Here is a 20,035-nt window from a genome sequence, read left to right as displayed (position 1 = left end):
AATTTTCAATATGTGATACCTTGTTTGCAATATCGCTAACTTGGGCAGAAATGTTGCTTTTTATGTCAGTTCTCAGTTGGTATAGGGTTTGTGTCAACTGACTAGTGGTGGAAACTCCTGCTTAAGATCTTCCCTGAAGGATTTCAAGGAATTATCCATAATTGACGCTAACTTATTTGCCATAGCTTGCTCACTAGAGGGGGGGGGTAAACTTTAGTTGATCACTAAAAAAAGAAAATCAACAGTATCATTTTACAATGCACAGCAAAACCATAGAATAAATTTTTAAAAATCTGAACAGGATATTTTCTTTTTGCTTTCTTGACCATTGTTTTTTATTAAGTTTTGAATATTTCTTGTGGCGTGATTTGGCTCAGTTGACTGAGTTATTACAGAGGAATTTCTGTGGCTAAAAGTTAGCCACAAATACATGGGAGGGGTTGATCAGGCTGACAAGTTGCGTGGAATTTACGGATACAATCGAAAGTGCTATAAGTGGTGGCATAGGTTGTTCTTTGGTCTCTTGGATATGACCATCACAAACGCATAAGAACAACCTATGCCACCACTTATAGCACTTTTGATTGTATCCGTAAATTCCACGCAACATGTCAGCCCGATTGACTCCTCCCATGTATTTGCTATAATCGCTGACAATTTTTGGAACAGTTAAGGCCAATTCGGTTCCGTCTCTTTTCTTCCAAGTAATGTTTGCCATCTCAGTTGAGTGCCACTTGGATGCTAAAAAGACGCTTTTATTGTCTCCTCTTCAATGCAGCAAATTCTCTCTGAGAGAATCGCCAATCTGAATCACCTCTATCAATTTTCGTGTACTCTGTAAACTTAAGGAAGGGCTTTCTTGTGTTCCTTATTGTCCCACACGCACGAATACCTTTTTTTTTCAAGTAGTACAATAATTCAATCGAAGTGAAATAATTGTCAAAATACACCATGTGGTGTTTGGACGCGAGGGGAGCAGTTAATTCGACAACTACTCTCCCTTCCAATCCCAATTGCGCCTGTACGCATGCTTCTTCTTTCTTTCCTTGATAGATTTCAAATCTGTAAATGTAGCCAGACATACATGCAAAGCACCAGATTTTATATCCTCGCTTTATTGCTTCATACTGAATCTACCCTTAAATAATATCATACTCTCATCAACTGAGACAACCTCTGCTTCATTTCAAGAACCTGAGAACTATGTGTGCAGCTTTTCAATCAACGGTCGAATCTTGAATAGCTTGTCCTTACACCCTTCAGGTATTGCATGGTTGTTATTGAGATGGATTAAATCGTCGAATTGGGCAAAATCAGTTTCTAGTCATGCTCTTACATATAGCTGGGACCTGTACATCGTCAGAGCTCTCCCAGTACATTTTCATGTCTGGGACTGTATGGTATGACATGATTATGTTGATGCCTAGGAAACCCAAGAGTTCAGTCACAGTTAAGGTCTTGAAGATATTGGCAAAATCCAATTTATCTATCATTTGCTGGGAGTACAGGTTAGTTTGCTCAACAATCTGATCTAGTAACTTCCTGTTCCACAACCGAAGGAAGAAGTCTGTTGGTGTGCTACAATCATCAAAAAAGTCACATTTTGGTCCACTTTCCCATAGTTGGGGCTGCCAAAATTCGTTTCTTCCATTTGGGTAAAAGCATATCGAAAGAAGAATTTTTGTTTGCAGTTTTCATGGCAATAGAAGAGGTAGATGTGACAGCTGAAGATCTAACAGCTCTTATGGTAAGCTTTGCAGGGCTCCTATCAAACTTAGTACCAACTGGAATGGCCAGTGATATGGTTTGAGCTCGGCTGTTTGGGAGCAATTTGGAGTTAGGTGCTGCTGTATTACTTTTTGGTTCTTCAGAACCAATCTCTGGTACTAAAACTGCATCGAGCTCTTCAATGCTCAGGCCAGACTCAAGAAAGACGCATTAATCATTAGACAGGCTGCAGTCTGAATAATTCTGTGTCCGAGTCATAGTCAGAAAGCAAATTGTCTAGTAAAATTGAAATATTTTCTGCGGTTATTTTCTTCTTCATGCTGTGAAAAAAGAAATTCTGTAACTAAACACAAGGGATGCATACAGGTTCGACTAGTCTATCTTGTACAAGGTAAGAAACCCTTGTATGGTAACCCTTGTAAGGTAAGAAACCAATATATTTCTAAGAAATGAAATGCCAAGAAAGGTAATTTTTCCAAGAAGATACAAAAAAGGTAACAATAAAAATCTAAAGCAGTGACGGATCCCGGAGAGGGGGGCGCGCGCCCCCCGAAAATGGTCTAAAGTAGTGTAATTTACTTATGGTGCGTTCCCCTCTGCCCCATCTACTATTGCTCAGGTATCTTGCTATTTATTAGCTAGTTTTAAAAGATCTTATGTCACTAATTGCACAAAAATAGATCAAAAACACACTTCACTTATTAAGTACGTTTACTGACTAACGGGACCTTGTGGTCCCAGTACAATATAGTTCTTTTATCCCAAACCCTAGGAAAAATGACCCGACTTTATGTAACACACACTCTAAATACGCTTTTATTAAATGAGGAAAAAAATCGCATTTACCTACCTATATCACAACAACCAAAATGCTTAATTGCAAAATAAGATATTTTATTGTGTAACTTTGATATGTATGACAAATTTACTGATCATGTCACACAATTTGTATCCAATTTTTACTGGTGAAAGATGTATTAATCTAATCGTCTCTGAAAGGACTATTGAACAGCAATTATAATATCTAATTATTTTCAATCCGAGATGCCAAATCCAGCTTTTATTCAGCCGGGACCTGTAAATCCGTCGGTCCCGAAAGGGTTAACTTAAAAAAACAGTTTTATATGTTGTCTGCCTTAAGACAGTACTGATAAAACATGCAACTTTTCCATTAGGCTACATAGAGCAGAAAATCCCTAAAAAGGAGATTCTTTTAAAGTAGACATTAGCTATAGCCTATATTCAATAGGCAATCAATATATTCGAAACTCATATTTTACAAAAAGCAATTCCTTAATGGTTTTTCTATATATATATTGAGGTCCTCAATAATCTTAATATCACTTTTCAATTTCCAAGTACCTCTATATAAGACAGAAAAACACGAAGGGGAAGAGAGGCCTCTAGGTACATAGAAATCAACACTACCCCTTGTATTACGAGAATGAACAGTTGACCTGACGCACAGTAAATCATTGAAACAAAGAAGTTGAATATTCTGGTCCAATAAACCACAAAATATAAAATTCACGAATCTGTGAAATAAACAATCTTATTTAAAAAAGAAACAACTATTCTAAATGGAACAGTCAAAATAATTACTGTAGAATTGGATTATCAGACCGAAATTAGTAAAGGTAATAAAAATAACAGACACACACTTTTTGGCAGTATCAAACTGGAAACGGACAAGAAAACATTATTACTAAATTACATAAGAATATACATCTGTTATTTTTGTCTTTGGAAACAGAAATATAATAAAACTCTTCCCCGCACTTTCAATCGGTCTCCACTAGAGTATTGCTAACCAGTATGATATACTATGTGACATTAGGGGAATCTCACTCTTTAGAGGTGATACTGGTTAGGGCCTTAGTGATTGCATCAAGGGAGCCTAAGGTTCCTTATTTGGGTTTGCTTAGGTACTTAAAGCTTGAAACCCAAACTGAACACCGTCAGAATCTCTGCCAGTTCTTTGAATTGTCCTTTTTAAACACTATTTTCCCTGAGATCATTCCCTGTGATCCGTTCTTTTAGGTGATATTTGTCTTGCACAATTATGTGCAACCTTGAACCTTACAAGGACACGCCAAATCCTTCAGGCTCATATAATGTGCTCTAAAAGATTACCATCCTTTAAAAACAGAGATTCATCGATCAGTAACAAGGGTAACGTTAAACTTAATGAATTTTATACATTTCGAATCAGCATAAAAGCCAATACTTTTTGTCTATTAATTGTTATCTAAATTAATTTTTTCACCTTTCCTCCAGTCTAGAATCTCTCATAAAGCGGCAGCCATTGTTCCCAAACTGCAAATGATTATCCAGAAACACACAAGCTGTGAACAAAATTTTGTTCCCATTTTTTTCTTGCACTAACATAATTCTGAAATATGAGCGTAATTATGTGACGTATTTTTTTATTATTTGTTAAATTTAATGCTGAACTGACTTTATACATTTTTGCTTCATTTGTCCCTTTGTTGTTTGCATAGCAAGTATTATGACGAGAAAGAAAAAAGTTTCGGCGTGTTGCCAGCTGTGAGTCTTTTTGGAATAAAAAGATTTTGGATTTAAATTCAATTGCGCAAAAATCTAATTCTACATAGTTAGACACAAATCAAAATAAAATGATCATGTAAGAAAACCACTATGAAAACTAACATCTTCTACAGAAATGACATAAAATAATTACTGAATTGGATTTTCAGATTGAACTTGCATGAAGAAATAAAATGAAAAAAAAAAGAATTTATCAGCAATATAGCGTTTGAAACTGGTACAAAAATAATGGGACTAAAGTATACAAAATTATACTGAATGTTTTTGTCACTCCTGACGCTTTCCCTAAACATAATACTTGACTTCACCTTGGCCCCTCCAAGCCCTCCCAGAAAGTCTTACCTCGATCCCCCAGTCATTTCCAAGATATTACAGACACACTGCCTTGATAACCCGGGTGAATGCAATGTCTTTTAATTTGGCTCACTTCTTCACCATGAATGGATCCAGAGAACAGCTAGAACTAATAGTTAACTAATAGATACTAGTAGTTAACTAATAGAACTAATAGATATACTATAGTGAATAGCTAGAACGAACAGCTTAGAACTAATAGAACTTCTAAACACTAGATGTGAAGCCCTCTCGCCCATGAAACATCCTGAAAGTTCCATCTCAATCCCGACCGTTACCGAGACTGACACTGTCACTTATATGTGAACGAATTCTGATTTGCATGGGGGCTTATAGCACAAAAAAGGAGAGGTGAATTACAGACATAGCATTTCTACCTGCACACTACATGAGAATTTCAGCTGCAACCCCCAGGTCGCTCCCCACATGTTGCAGATATACTTTCTTTACAGCCTGAATAGGCAATGTTGCCAGCTGTGAGTCTTTTTGGAATAAAAAGATTTTGGATTTAAATTCAATTGCGCAAAAATCTAATTCTACAGAGTTAGACACAAATCAAAATAAAATGATCATGTAAGAAAACCACTATGAAAACTAACATCTTCTACAGAAATGACATAAAATAATTACTGAATTGGATTTTCAGATTGAACTTGCATGAAGAAATAAAATGAAAAAAAAAGAATTTATCAGCAATATAGCGTTTGAAACTGGTACAAAAATAATGGGACTAAAATATACAAAATTATACTGAATGTTTTTGTCACTCCTGACGCTTTCCCTAAACATAATACTTGACTTCACCTTGGCCCCTCCAAGCCCTCCCAGAAAGTCTTACCTCGATCCCCCAGTCATTTCCAAGATATTACAGACACACTGCCTTGATAACCCGGGTGAATGCAATGTCTTTTAATTTGGCTCACTTCTTCACCATGAATGGATCCAGAGAACAGCTAGAACTAATAGTTAACTAATAGATACTAGTAGTTAACTAATAGAACTAATAGATATACTATAGTGAATAGCTAGAACGAACAGCTTAGAACTAATAGAACTTCTAAACACTAGATGTGAAGCCCTCTCGCCCATGAAACATCCTGAAAGTTCCATCTCAATCCCGACCGTTACCGAGACTGACACTGTCACTTATATGTGAACGAATTCTGATTTGCATGGGGGCTTATAGCACAAAAAGGAGAGGTGAATTACAGACATAGCATTTCTACCTGCACACTACATGAGAATTTCAGCTGCAACCCCCAGGTCGCTCCCCACATGTTGCAGATATACTTTCTTTACAGCCTGAATAGGCAAAGTATCTTTAAATCTGCCTCTGTCCCATCCCAAAAGCCAAAATTTGAGGTTCGCTTAACCCCCCAACACCTCTTGAAAGTTTCAAATCAATTTCCCAAGCCATTTTTGAGATATGATGAATGCCCTATTTTGTTAACTTTTGTAAACAATAAGTCTTCCGACTTAAATTGCTACTTTACCTTAAATTTGATTTTAGTCCCACGGGGCTTAAAGTACAAACACTTCTAGACTCATTTGAGGCAACACATGTTTATCCCTTCTCTGCCCCCTACCCCATGCCAAAATTTGAGGTAATATTTGAAAAGAGTCCCTCAAAATTTTAATTTGGTCTCCCAAGCCATTCCCAGGATATTGCAGATACATTACCTTGTTAACCAGACAACACAAAATCTCTTTTAATTTATCGCTCTCCTCCTCCCAATATAAAATTCTAACACCCTCTGACCGTCCTATCATTATTTCCTATGCTACCTGGAAGTTTTAACATCATCCCCCGAGCTGCATCCGAGATATTGCACCCTCCGTGTCATTTTTCAATATCCACTCCCTCCCCTGTCAATACTCCCTGAAAGTTTCAACTTCATACCCGACGCTGTTCCTGAGATATTTCAGAGGCACCATTTTGATAAGCTGGCGAAATATAAGGTCTTTTGATTTACCTTGCTACTTACCAGAGAGTAGATTAGAAGTTTCATTAGAGTATGCAGTACAATAACATTTTGGTCTTACTCCCTTTTCCTTCTCAAGAGCTAAAACTTACAGAACCCCTTCTCTCTCTCCCAAACACAAAATTTTAAGTTCCTTACCTCCCCTTCCTCTCCCTTTCCCTAATAGCCCCATAAAGTTTCAACTTCACCCTCCAAGACATTCTCAAGATACTACAGATATGCTCATTTAATGACATAAAAACACATAGCTTTTTTTATTCGAAAGATCACAGATACGTGTTTATTTATTTATTTTTCTAGGGGTGGTCATATGGAACCAGTGGTCCTAGAACATCAAGAGAGGGCTCATTCAAGCGTAAATCAAAAGTTGTAGTGCCGGTTTTGAGTGACCAAAAAGATTGGAAGGCAACTAGCCTCGCCCTCGCAGGAGAGGGGGAATTTTTGGCAGGGGTATTTTACACAAGAAGAATTTTCCCTGGAGCGGAAAGTTTTCGGGGGGGGGGGGGGAATTTTAAACAGGGGTGGGAATGGAGATTTCCTTGCATTATTTGAAAAATGATCAGAAATTAAATGAAAATGACAAAAAAGGTTTTTATACTGAAAGTAAGTAGCAATGTTAAAACTTAAAACTAACATAAATCAGTCTATATATTACGGGGGCTGCCCCTTCCTCAACCCTCGCTCTTTCCCTGAAGTTTGACTTTTCGTCACAATTCTTTAAGATATCATTTTAAGCTTTAATGTTGCTACTTACTTTCAGTTGAAAAAACTTGCTTGTTTTTCTATTTAATTCTACTGAAAACTTATCTTTGAACAATGACTAATTTACATAGTTCAGGGCTACTATTCCAGAAGCTGTGGGGGTGATGTCAACCCTGGAAGTTTTCTTATTAGACCTTTTGTCTTTTCAGAACAAAACAATTCCAAAAGTCTGGTCCAATATCATGGGGGATGGGTTGCAGAAAAGGACATGAGAGGGAGACTATTCACCCTCCAATTAATTTCGACCCTTTTAAAGGGTTCTAGAACTTCCAATTGCCGATCGAAAGAGCCCCTAAACAGTCTCTACAACCACCCCTTCTGTAAATGTATTTGAGGAGCTACGTTTGTTGGCCCTTTTTTAGAGGGGAGGGGGAATACTTTTTTTTTAGATTTTTCCTTCTATATTGGGTTGTTCCTTAGCTCAAGAACTTAAGAATACAAGTTTTGAGCCAATTATGGAAAGGTTTTTAGCGCTTTGTTGAGTCCCATTTAGGGGGAGGGCAATATATTTTTTTTTCTTTCCATTCTTCCTTCGGCTTTGGGGTTTCCTTGCCTAAGGACCTTATAAAACAAGTTTCAAGATGATCAGGGAAAAACTTTTCTAGCCCTATTTTCCTGGGGAGGGGGGCATATTCTGGAAAAATGTTTTGTTTACATAATATTCTTTTTGATACAAGAGCTTATGGCTGGAAGTTTCAAACTGATCAGGGACAAAAAGTTTGTTGGCCCCATTTCTGGGCTCCTTAACCCCCCTCCATCCCACAACAAAATACCAAATAATTTTGATCCAGAAAACAATCCTGAAAGTTTTAAGCCATCCGCACATCCCACATAAAGCAAGCTTCAACTTTTTTCATAAAAAAAAACTTTATGTAATTGACAATTTGCACTATCCATGGCCCTTGCCCATGAAGCTGTTGGGGGTCATTCCGTGGATGCAAATTTGCATTATTATAAACAAAGTTCCAATGTCAAATTTTCAATCAGATGACTTGGGGGCTAAGGGGAGCATGGTATTAAAAAAGGTACAGAAGGAGGGCTGGTTGCTCTCGAATTATCTTCCATTCTTAAAAGGTGCAGTAGAGCTTTCCATGCAAAGCAGCAAGAGAACCAATGAACACTGGTGGCCCATAGCTATTTACTTAGCTAGCACTAAATCCCTACCTCTGAATGCAGCAATTATTTTTATTTTCTTATTTCTCATATTTTCAACAATCAAATATGATCTTATACAAGACACTATATTATTTTGTTGCATTCAACATTTATACTTATGTGAATCACGGCCTAACATACCCTCTGCTATTCTACAAATAATGTGTTAGCTTTTGGCCCTTGATGCTAGGGGAAATAACGCAAAGGTAGACCCAGAGTCAAATGCAACTTTTTTTGTATTATCAATAAAGAAACAAGTTCCTTCTTTATCTAAGTCTTCTTCTGCAAAAATTAATTGTTTACTCCTTTGAATATTGTTTCTCATTTTTACTTTTAACTATGTATAGACTTACTTCCATTTCCAAATTTTTCTTCTATAAAAAAAGTTTAATTCTTTGAATATTAATTTTCAGCTTTATTCTCAACAGTACATATATTTGTTTCCTTTTTCAAATTTCCACTACAAAGAAATATTTTAGTTCTTTGTATACTAGTTCTCATTTTATTTTCAATTATGTATATGCTCAGGCATAACTGGAAATAACAGAAGAAAAATTGGTGAATTATAGGCTAAAGGAAAATCATAAGAAATTATATGAAAATCTCAAGATTTCACAGGGGAGGGGATGGCCAAAAACCTTCCTCCAAACCCCATACAAACGTGCCTATACATATGTTTTGTTTTCTTTTATGTTGGATCAGAGCAATTACCTTCTAATAATATGTTACTTAAAGGAACCAAGATAGAGGCATAAAAATGCTTAGAGACATAAAAATGAACTTACTAGCAAATCTTCTCAGTGAAGTTTCATCTACGAGAATATTTTCGTTGTTGACGACTATTAAAATTTTCGCTCTATTTGTACAACCATTCTTTGTTTCAGCAATAAAACTGTTGGACATCACTATCCAACCACTAAAACAAGATAATATCATATAAGAACAATAACAACTAAGAAACAAGTTGACAGAAATATAATAATAATAATAATAATAACATTTATTCCCCCACCATCTACAAAAATAGATTATAGTGGAGCAATACAAAAAGAAAAAAGAAAAGAAACCATCTTCAAAAAGATAAAGATACAACACTCATTGTAATTCAAGATACTCAAATAAATTGATAGACTTTAGAAGAAGATTAGCCAGAGGCGTAATACAGTTATCATTGAAGCCACCTATTGAAATGACAAAGGGACGCCCTCTTTCCGGATCTCCTGTAGTGACTGATAGAAATCAATATGAAAAGAATGAAGGGATCTTTCGGTTTATTGAATGATGTTCTTCCAGAGACTGCTGGAGCATATTTTCTAATCTATTCAGCTGAACGCTCCAGGTCTCGTTGTAAAATCTGCGCCAGTAAAAAGAAGGAATCTCGTCCAAACAGTTAGTCGATCTTGTGGGGTTTTTCTATGCTGCAACAAGGAAAAATACTGCTTTCTTGAGTATCACACAAAGTAAAGTTAAAATGGAATAAATAATAATTTTTGATTACAAGCTGTGTTAAATCATCATTCTTTCAATTCAATAATAATTTTCAGAAAATTTGATCACGGTAGTTAATACACAAATGGGATCTGGAGATCCCATCTTGCAGTGGGCCTAATAGTAAGAAATGAGTGTTTAGAATAATATCTAAAAGTAATAAAAAAAATAGTGTCAACAAGTTTCGAACTGAAAAAAAAAATATTTGTCATCAAGAAATAAATGCGGTTCTGAAAGGGTTAAAGTAAGGAGCAACATTAAAATTTAAAACGAACAGAAATTATTCTGTATATGGACAGGGCTGTCCCCTCGTCAACGCCTCACTCTCTATGCTAAATTTTTTTATTGTTTTAAAAAATAGAGTTGTGAGAAAGAGTCAAACTTTAGCATAAAGAGCAAGGCATTGAGGAGGGGACAGCCCCTTTCATATACACAATAATTTTTCGTTTTAAGTTTTAATGTTGCTCCTTACTTTCAGTTAAAAGAACTTGGCTATCTCAAAATTTTGATTGAGTGACTTTGAGAAAAAATGAGCGTGGGAGGGGGCCTAGTTGCCCTCCATTTTTTTGGTCACTTAAAAAGGGCACTAGAACTTTTAATTTCCGTTCGAGTGAGCCCTTTCGCGATATTCTAGGATCACTGGGTTGATACGATCACCCCTGAGAAAAAAAAAACAACAAATAAACATGCATCCATGATCTTTCTTCTGGCAAAAATACAAAAGTCCACATTTTTGCTGATAAGAGCTTGAAACCTCTACAGTATGCTTCTTTCATACGCTGAATCCGATGGTGCGATTTTCATTAAGATTCTTTGACTTTTAGGGGATGTTTCCTCCCTTTTTCGAAAATGAGGCAAATTTTTTTCAGGTACATAACTTTTGATGGGTAAGATTAAACTTGATGAAACTTATCTATTTGAAATCAGCATAAAATTCTGATTCTTTTCATGTATCTTTCTTGTTACTTATAGTTTGTTACCACAAACTGTTTGACACAATCTACTAGTCACCATTCAAATGTTTACCCTGTATGTACTTGCCATACAAAAGAAATTAAAGGATTTTTATGCTAAGCCTTGACTCATATTTTGAGAAATGTGTTAGTATTTAAAGTGTGTATCAATCTGTTTTGATCAGCTGATCAATTAATTATGACAGATGATAAAAACAAGCAATTTTGCATGGAGTTGCATGTGTTAGAAGCAAGGGTTAGTTATGTATTGCTTTAAGCCAGATAATATGAGTCACAAATACCAATTACCATCAATGATCAATGATTATTTGTTATACCTTCATCCAAAAATGGTTGATAAAATAAAATATTTACTCCCCTATGTGCATATAATATGTAAAAAGGGGCAGTACTTTTCTTCTGTGTCAAATATTATCACTAGATCAAATCTTTTCATTCTACAGATTCTAAATAATAAGAAATGTTTAGTTATCATTAAGTACTTTCCAAAGCAAAGAATGGGTTGGACAGCAATGGTCTTTCAATAAAACACCTCAAGCACTTACCTTATTGCTTCTATTTCCATCTTCAGCTTATCTTCCAGATGTGCATCACTAGGGGTTTCGTTCCAAACTCTTTCTTGAAAGGGGTCAAGTGTTTGAAAATGTGACCTTCTCTGAGCTTGATACTGGGCACTTTAGGGACAATCAGCTTGGGTTCCATAAAGCTCTTGGGTGCCCATAGGCTCACCACCTTCTGGCTAAAGTACTTATGGACTCAGAAAGAAAAAAGTCGCCTCTGTATATGTGCACTATTGATATATCGAAATCGTTCGATAGCGTCAATCACATGCAAGCAATGAGTTCTCTACTGCACAATGGAGTAAGTTCGAGCACAGTGAGTACTCTGAAATTTTGGTATGAAAATTCGACTGTGTTGGCAAGTGGAAAGGTACAATTTCTGTCCTGTGAAAATCAGAAGAGATGTGAGGGAAGGCAACATTCTTAGTCCTCTTATTTTCAAACATGCCATCTCTAAGATTCTGAACTGTATCTCGCCCTCTCTCCTATTGCATTGCACTGACCTATCTTACTTGGCTTACGCTGACGACGTCCATCTGCTCAGTAGATCCAAAGCAGACTTACAAGAGAACCTTAATCAACTCCTAAGTGACTTTTAATCTATTGGGCTTTCTATCAATATTGATAAGTGTGAATTTTTGTCCTTTAATGCACCGTAAAGTGATTCTGTCACTCATGGAAATCATTGTGTCCCTACGGTATTGGAGCTGAGATATCTTGGTATTATGATTGCGGAAACAGTCATTAAAACTAGACAAGCCATTGTTAAGCAAATAACTAAAGCCATTAAATGTGCTTATGCGTCTGTAGTGCCGAATCGCGGACGCTACTCCCGGAAATCTCTTGCCTCGATTTATAGTTCAGTGTGCTTACCACACATAACCTACCTTGCCAGTGCATCCCAAATGCTGTCAGTGAGAGACACTGAAAATGTCAAAAAGTGCTGCTATAAATTTGGAAAATTTTTACTGTACATACCCAAGCGTTATAGGAATATCCGCCTTAAAAAATATGATCTTAAAGAGCCATCCAAACAATGGTTTGGCATTCGAAAAAATTCAGTGCTAAAAGTTAAATAAGATAGATGCCGTTTCTCACCTGCATTTATTTGAGTATCTTGAATTACAATGAGTCATAATCATCTTAAAGAAAGGCATTGAATGGTGTATTCACTTTAGTCCTAACTCAATAATATGATTTGGTAGATATTTACCCATTTTATTTCCAATGTAAATGAGAGGTAAATTTAAACCCCCCCCACCCCACCCCCTTATGTGCAAATTTATTCCCTGAATTGGTATATATAGAGGTGGCAGTCAAATTCATTTCTTAAAAAAATGATTATTATATTTTGAAAGAGCTTAAAAAAGGCATCAAGTGGTAGGCTATGTTTACTTTATTCATGATTCAATAATATAAATAATGAAAAAGTTACCTGCTAGCTAAGAAATAGATGTATCTTTAGAACCAGAATATTACCCTGAATCCAAATACTGGGGTTGTTTTTCATCAACCTCTGTTAGGCCATAAATAATACATAAGTTCATATAGTCTAAAACAATTTTTTAGCCTACCTAGGGATACTTAGGCTATGGTGAATTTGGTAAAGTTCTACCAAATCATATTATTGAGTTAGGACTAAAGTGAATACACCATTCAATGCCTTTTTTTATGCTGATTACAAATATAATAATCATTTCTATTGGAAATGAATTTCAGCCCCCCTATATACGCCAATTCAGGGTTAGGTTAGGTTGGGTTAGGTTAGGTATATATAGGGGGGGGGGCTGAAATTAATTTCCAATAGAAATGATTATTATGTTTGTAATCAGCATAAATAAAGGCATCGAATGGTGTATTCACTATTTGTAACTCCATAATATGATTTGGTAGAACTTTACCATGAATTTTTGGTAAATATTTGCCAAATCATATTGACTTACAAATAAAGTGAATATACCACTTGATGCCTTTTTTATGCTCTTTCCAAATATAATACTCATTTTTGTTGGAAATGAATTTTACCCCCACCCCTATATATACCATTTCAGGATATATATTTGCACATTAGGGGAGGGGGGTTGGTAAATTGTATTTTTGATGTAAATGGGAGGTAAGTTTAAACTTTACCCCCACCCCCCTAATGTGCAATTATATACCCTGAATTGGTATATATATACCCTAAATTGGTATAATTCATTTCCAACAAAAATGAGTATTTTATTTGGAAAGAGCATAAAAAAGGCATTGAGTGGTATATTCACTTTATTCATAAGTCAATAATACGATTTGGTAAATATTTACTGACTTTTTTATATAAACACTAGAAAAATTAAGACATTTGTCATATCTGTTGAAAAGCTTTTCAATACCCTCTTTAATGATACTGTGCCCATTAATTCAAATGATCCTTTGCATTGGCTTAGAAGTGGTTCTCTCCAAGAAGTATTTTCAGTTCAGGAAAAAGTGAAGATTGCTAGGGCTAGTTGCTAAGTCAGTACTATATGGCAGATGATCGAAAATGTCCCATTGAAATTGTTTGAGATGCAGTTGAGTCACACCACAAGTGTGTAGACAAGCATTAGGCTATTATGGATCAGAACAATTCTGGTGGTCAGCTATCCTCTTAGTTTGTTTTTAATGGTTCTATGCAAATGACATAAAGTTTCACAAGAAATAGCTACATTGATTGTAGTTCTGGGCTCAATAGACTCCATGAGCAGTACACCTTCTGGTAAATTTGCAGTGGATCATATAATTTAGCTAAAATGAAAGTGAAAATGTCATTTGATGTCTTTTTTTATGCTCTTTCATAATGCTTCTGGGGCTAATTGCTTTTTTAGCCCTTAAAAAGGCCCCAAAGTAATTTCATTTTTGTAACCACTCAAAGAAGTTATTAACACTAGTTAAGTTATTGAAAAGTGGTTAAAAACATCACTAGCTTATAAATAAGTTGTCCAAGAGTAATATATTCAAAAAATGCCAACCTCATTTATTAGTTTTATAAAAACTCCAACCTCATTTATTAGGCAACTCAAATATAAGCTATTTTCCTACCACTTCAATTTAAGGTGTGTTTTTCAAGTTTTGTCAACTAAAAATAGCATTGAATTTTCAATTAGGAATTTGCAATTGAAACCCTTAAGTTGAAACAGTAGGAAAACAGTTTATATTTGTGTTGCCTCATAAATGAGGTTTGAATTTTTATAAATAAGTATTTTTGGAATATATTACTCTTGAATAACTTATTTATAAACTAGTGATATGTTTTTAACCACTTTTCAATAACTTAACTAGTGTTGATAACTTCTTTGTGTGTTTACAAAAATGAAATACCTTTGGGGCCCTTTTAAGGGCTCAAGATCCAATTAGCCTGAGAAACAATTATAGAATTATGAAAGAGCATAAAAAAAGGCATCAAATGACATTTTCACTTTTCTCTTAGCTAAATTATATGACCCAATGCTAATTTACCCACCTTCTTGGTCCCAAAACACAGTAGCTATGGAACCTTCTATTGTTGAAGGTTTGTTTGAATCTCTTTGGTTTGTTTAGCAAAATGGTAAAATTCTAGACTAACTTCTATTTGCTATCTTGGAAAGAGGTTAGGTTAGGAAAATGAAACTTTTGATAATGAACCTGGGCCAAAAATGTACTCTGGGAAGGTATCACCAAGCTACTATGTTTACCCTCTTCTGATTTCAAAGTCTAACAAATTTGCCTCATCAACAGGTTTATACCCATTGAAATTTTGACAAAACAACACTATACCTTAATATGCACTTTTGAGCAAGATAAGGTCCAATGTTGGATTTTGTTTACAGCCCAGTGCATGGGCACTCATATGGGGAAGGGGGGGCTGGGGGGGCACCAGTCCCCCTCCCCCTGGCTAAATGATCCTGCCTTATATTTTTGTTTTGAGATTTCTGTTAGGCCTATAAAGCATTGGAAGTGCCAATTAGACCAGGTAAGCCCCCCCCCACAAAAAAAAAATCAGCTTACAGGTGCCCATGGCCCAGTCCCAGTGACATGCCTTTTGACTAAGAGTTTGCTGGGATAGATGCAATTTAAACCTACTTGGTAACAGTGACCAGAGATAGGTATCATTTTGCTAAACAAACCAAAGAGATTCAAACAAACCTTCAACAATAGAAGGCTCCATGGCTACTGTGTTTTGGGACCAAGAAGGTGGGTAAATTAGCATTGGGTCATATAATTTAGCTAAGAGAAAAGTGAAAATGTCATTTGATGCCTTTTTTTATGCTCTTTCATAATTCTATAATTGTTTCTCAGGCTAATTGGATCTTGAGCCCTTAAAAGGGCCCCAAAGGTATTTCATTTTCGTAAACACACAAAGAAGTTATCAACACTAGTTAAGCTATTGAAAAGTGGTTAAAACATATCACTAGTTTATAAATAAGTTATTCAAGAATAATATATTCCAAAAATACTTATTTATAAAAATGTAATTAATTTTTTGGTAAAATTCTACTTTAGCTACTTTTGACTATTTTGGAAAGGGGTTATGTTAGGAAAATGAAACTTTCAGGGATGGGTCTATTGGATAGAGTATGTCCCGGGAAGGACATATTTTGAAGTACCTACCTCCACCCCTTCTCCCTCTAGAGGGTCCTGACCTTTGATGACCTTTAAAATCTGTGTGTTATAAAAGTGAAACCTTGCAAAATAGATTATCTGCTTAAATGAAGTACAGCAATAATTTTTTCATCTTTATAACTTTGCTCAAACCTAATTTATAAGATTTTAAAGAGATGTAAATACATTTCCTAAATTTTGAAAAAAAAACAACATAAATTTGCCAACTAGTTGACTAATAACTTCTCCCCAGCAAAACTTTCCTTTTCCAACTAGTTGACTAATAACTTCTCCCTAGAAAAATTTAATTTTGCCAACTAATAACTTCTCCCCAGCAAAACTTAATTTTGCCATCTAGCTGGAAAGAAACATTGCCCCAGAAAACAATTCATTTTCCAACTAGTTGACTAATAATAGTTAGAATTTATTGTGAATAATACTCAGCATAATTAGTCTTATAATACCTGGTCCCAAAAGTCAGATTGAATTTGTCAAAGCTTGGAGGGTTATTCCTCCTGTCTGTTAAAGAAAATAGAAGTATGTTTGAAGTTTTGTTCATTTCTATCTTGCATTTAATGGACATAAATTGTGTATGTTCCTTCATTGATCTGTCTTTGTTCCTTTGCTGGAGGAATATTTTTGTCTTATTTTTAGAATTTATAATTAATTTTTTGGTAAAATTCTACTTTAGCTACTTTTGACTATTTGGGAAAGGAGTTATGGTATGTCAGGAAAATGAAACTTCCAGGGATGGGTCTATGGGATAAAGTATGTCCCAGGAAGGTATTTTGAAGTACCTACTTCCACCCCTTCTCCCTCTAGAGGGTCCTGACCTTTGATGACCTTTAAAAATATGTGTGTTATAAAAGTGAGACCTTGCAATATAGATCATCTGCTTAAATGAAGTACAGCAATAATTTTTCCCTCTTCATAACTGCTAAAACCTAATTTATAAGTTTTTAAAGATATGTAAATACATTTCCTAAATTTTGAAAAAAAAAAACATAAATTTTCCAACTAGTTGACTAATAACTTATGCTCAGCAAAACTTTCCTTTTCCAACTAGTTGACTAATAACTTATCCCCAGCAACACTTAAATTTGCCAACTAGTTGACTAATAAATGTCGCCCCAGCAAAACTTTCCTTTTCCAGCTAGTTGACTAATAACTTCTCCCCAGCAAAACTTACTTTTGCCAACTAGCTGACTAATAACTTCTCCCCAGAAACAATTAATTTTGCCAACTAGCTGGAAACAAACATTGCCCCAGAAAACAATTTATTTTCCAACTAGTTGACTAGCAACTTTTCCCCAGCAATACTTTCTTTATCCAACTAGCTAGAAACAAACTTACCCTCTAAACACTTTTGTTAGCCATCTATTTGGGAAGTAACTTTTCCTCAGAATAATTTCTTAGGTAAAGACGTGACGTAAAGAGAAAAAAAACATACTGTTCCTGGTCCACTGAAAATTGGCAGTATTTGCTTTTAACAAATGCGCTACAGCTAAGGTAAATCAAACAACTGAATTTAGGAGTAAATAGTCTTGAAGATAGTCTAACAGTTTTACCCCAGGTTCACAGAGATGCAATTTCACGTAAAAATGCACATTTTTGTGAAACCTGCCAAGTTCCATTCATTGTCTGATGTCCATTTCTGCAGATATATATATATATATATATTAGCCTATATATTTCACGTGATGTTTTTTGGAAGAAGGAGAAGAAGCGTTATGATGGCTTGATGCTTGCATTGAAATATTTTAACTCATCTGTTGAAACGCATCCGTTTAAGCACTTAGAGGTGATAGATGTTGTTTTGACCGATGTACTAGACCAGGTTGGTGCGAACAATTATGCATTTTTGCTGCATCCATTTTGCGTGAGAAAAAGCTGTATCTGCATGAACCAAGGTTTTGCTCAAGCGCAATATTTTAGCTGTCAAATCAACTGGGATATTGATTAATTAACTGTGCTTCTTTTTTCTTGCATTTTACAGTGAGAACTATTTCACAGCTAGTCTTTTTCTTGCTTAATTTGTCTTAACTTACGCTCTCCTAAAATATTGACCTTGGTTGGGTTGCTAAGACCTCCAACTTCTGTCAACAAAGACTATGCAAATGGGTTCGCCTCTCAGTCGTCCCTCATTTTTTTTCCTTTTTTAATTTTTTTTTGACAAAAAAAGGAGTAATTAAAATTATTTCCAGGAAGTTGTCCTAAAACTGGCTTCTGTGAAGAAGATTGTAATAGAGCAGAAATACTTAAAGAAGGGGGATACGTAGATGGAATGCGATTCTCTAAAAGGAACCATATAAGTGAAAATCAACGGAATGGAAATTTTTATGTTCCCCAAAACTACATTCGAACTATTAAGGAAGCAATGAAAAATTCTGCGCTGGTTGTCACACTTTTTCTGATACTCTTCCAGAAGAAAAGAGATACTTAACCTGTTTCTGCTTTATTTCAATTGAAGCTGGTTAATTTTGTTTTTGTCCTGTATGTCAAAATTTTAGGCGAACTAGTTAAACCAGGAGAAAAAATAAACTAATATATTTCTATTTATTTCTCGGACAATATACCAAGCGCCGTGCTTACAGCTTCAAAATTCAAAAAGCAATGGGGTTTTTTCATGTCCTGAAAAAAAATATGGTTTTGAGATACGAGATTAGCGCGCGAGACCGTATTTGAAAAGCCCCTTACCCTCAGGTGCAGTTTAAAAATAAAATGCACATTTTGCCTGACGTCAGTAATAAATATCGCAAATGCTGCAAGAACTGTTATTCTCTAGCTTAACCGTTTTTTCTGATGCACTTCTTCTGGGAACAGCCCAGAAATGTGTTTCTTTTAGAGTCTATCTGAGCTTCCAGTTCACCCTCAAGAGAATGACTAGTTCTGCAGAGGTTATCCAGTTCTCGTCTTTTTTAGACAAAACGCAAACTTGCATCAATGCTTAGCCCAACTTGAATACTTACAAAACCTTAAAGAACCATATCAAAGAAATCTCATTTATTTACAATGATCACAATTCAATCACAGATCAAGTTTTGACTAGAGCGTAACTTCTACAAAAGTAGCATATCAGCTTTAAATGCCTTGCTTTGCCAATGCGTAAAAAAAAAAACTTTTCTCAGTCAGAATTATTGAAGACACCGTCCCTGTTGGTAACTTGTTTTTATACTGCGGGCAGGAATTAGTGCCTCAGAACACAACCTCAAAGAACGCTTCCGTAGAGAGAGGGTGATGGCAAACTCTTTTTGAAATGATGCTGAAATCTGCTGAGTTAAAACTGAAATAGACGGGTAGTATTTGATACATCGCAGACTTAAAGAGGAGATAAGTAGTAAGGAAAGTGAGTAGATTCATATCTGCGGACTTGGGCTACTGTGCAATATTATTTTTTCCTTTTCAAAAAAGTTTAAAACATTTTTAAAAATTGGAAAAAGAAACTTAAAATATTATAAATTATAAAATAGAGTAATAATTCTGTGGTGTTTAGCCAAAAGGTGATAAATAAGCTATTTGGCAAAAATGAGCTACAAGCACCAAGGATTTCTCTCCTCAAGATCTGCAGTTTGCCTGAGACTGCCTAAGAAGAAATACTGGTCTAATTTTTAGGGTACTAAGTCTAGTTTTAGCGGAGCTATAACAGCTTAGCTGTTATAGCTCAGCTAAAACTGTATATAACACTGTATTTACTGTATATAACACTGTATAAAACTGTATATAATAGCTTTAGCTTAGCTGCCTAAAAGAGATGAGTGTTTTCTTCCCTTAAAATACTTTTTTTTGACAGTAATTGGTTCCTGCTATATATATATATATATATATATATATATATATATATATATATATATATATATATATATATATA

At 35.2% G+C, this 20,035-nt stretch overlaps 1 protein-coding gene across 3 annotated transcripts in view; it reads left to right on the top strand.

Annotated features, from left to right (window-relative positions):
• Positions 1 to 20,035, top strand: part of LOC148948836 (syntaxin-18-like) — a 57,641-nt gene that overhangs the window by 8,978 nt on the left and 28,628 nt on the right. The window contains exon 1 of one of the 3 annotated variants that reach the window (XM_089094733.1): positions 12,676 to 12,772. The exons of the other annotated variants lie outside the window; for them this stretch is intronic. The gene's annotated coding sequence lies outside the window, so the exon portion shown is untranslated. Of the gene's footprint in view, positions 1 to 12,675; positions 12,773 to 20,035 lie in introns of those variants that run through there. 3 annotated transcript variants of the gene reach the window in all.

Source organism: Artemia sp. Qi Xiang Cuo, chromosome 9 (assembly GCF_049724085.1).
Source record: "Artemia sp. Qi Xiang Cuo chromosome 9, ASM4972408v1, whole genome shotgun sequence".
Classification (NCBI taxonomy): domain Eukaryota; kingdom Metazoa; phylum Arthropoda; class Branchiopoda; order Anostraca; family Artemiidae; genus Artemia; species Artemia sp. Qi Xiang Cuo.
The sequence above is the reverse complement of the archived record's forward strand: the minus strand, read 5'-3'. Positions and strand labels throughout refer to the sequence as shown.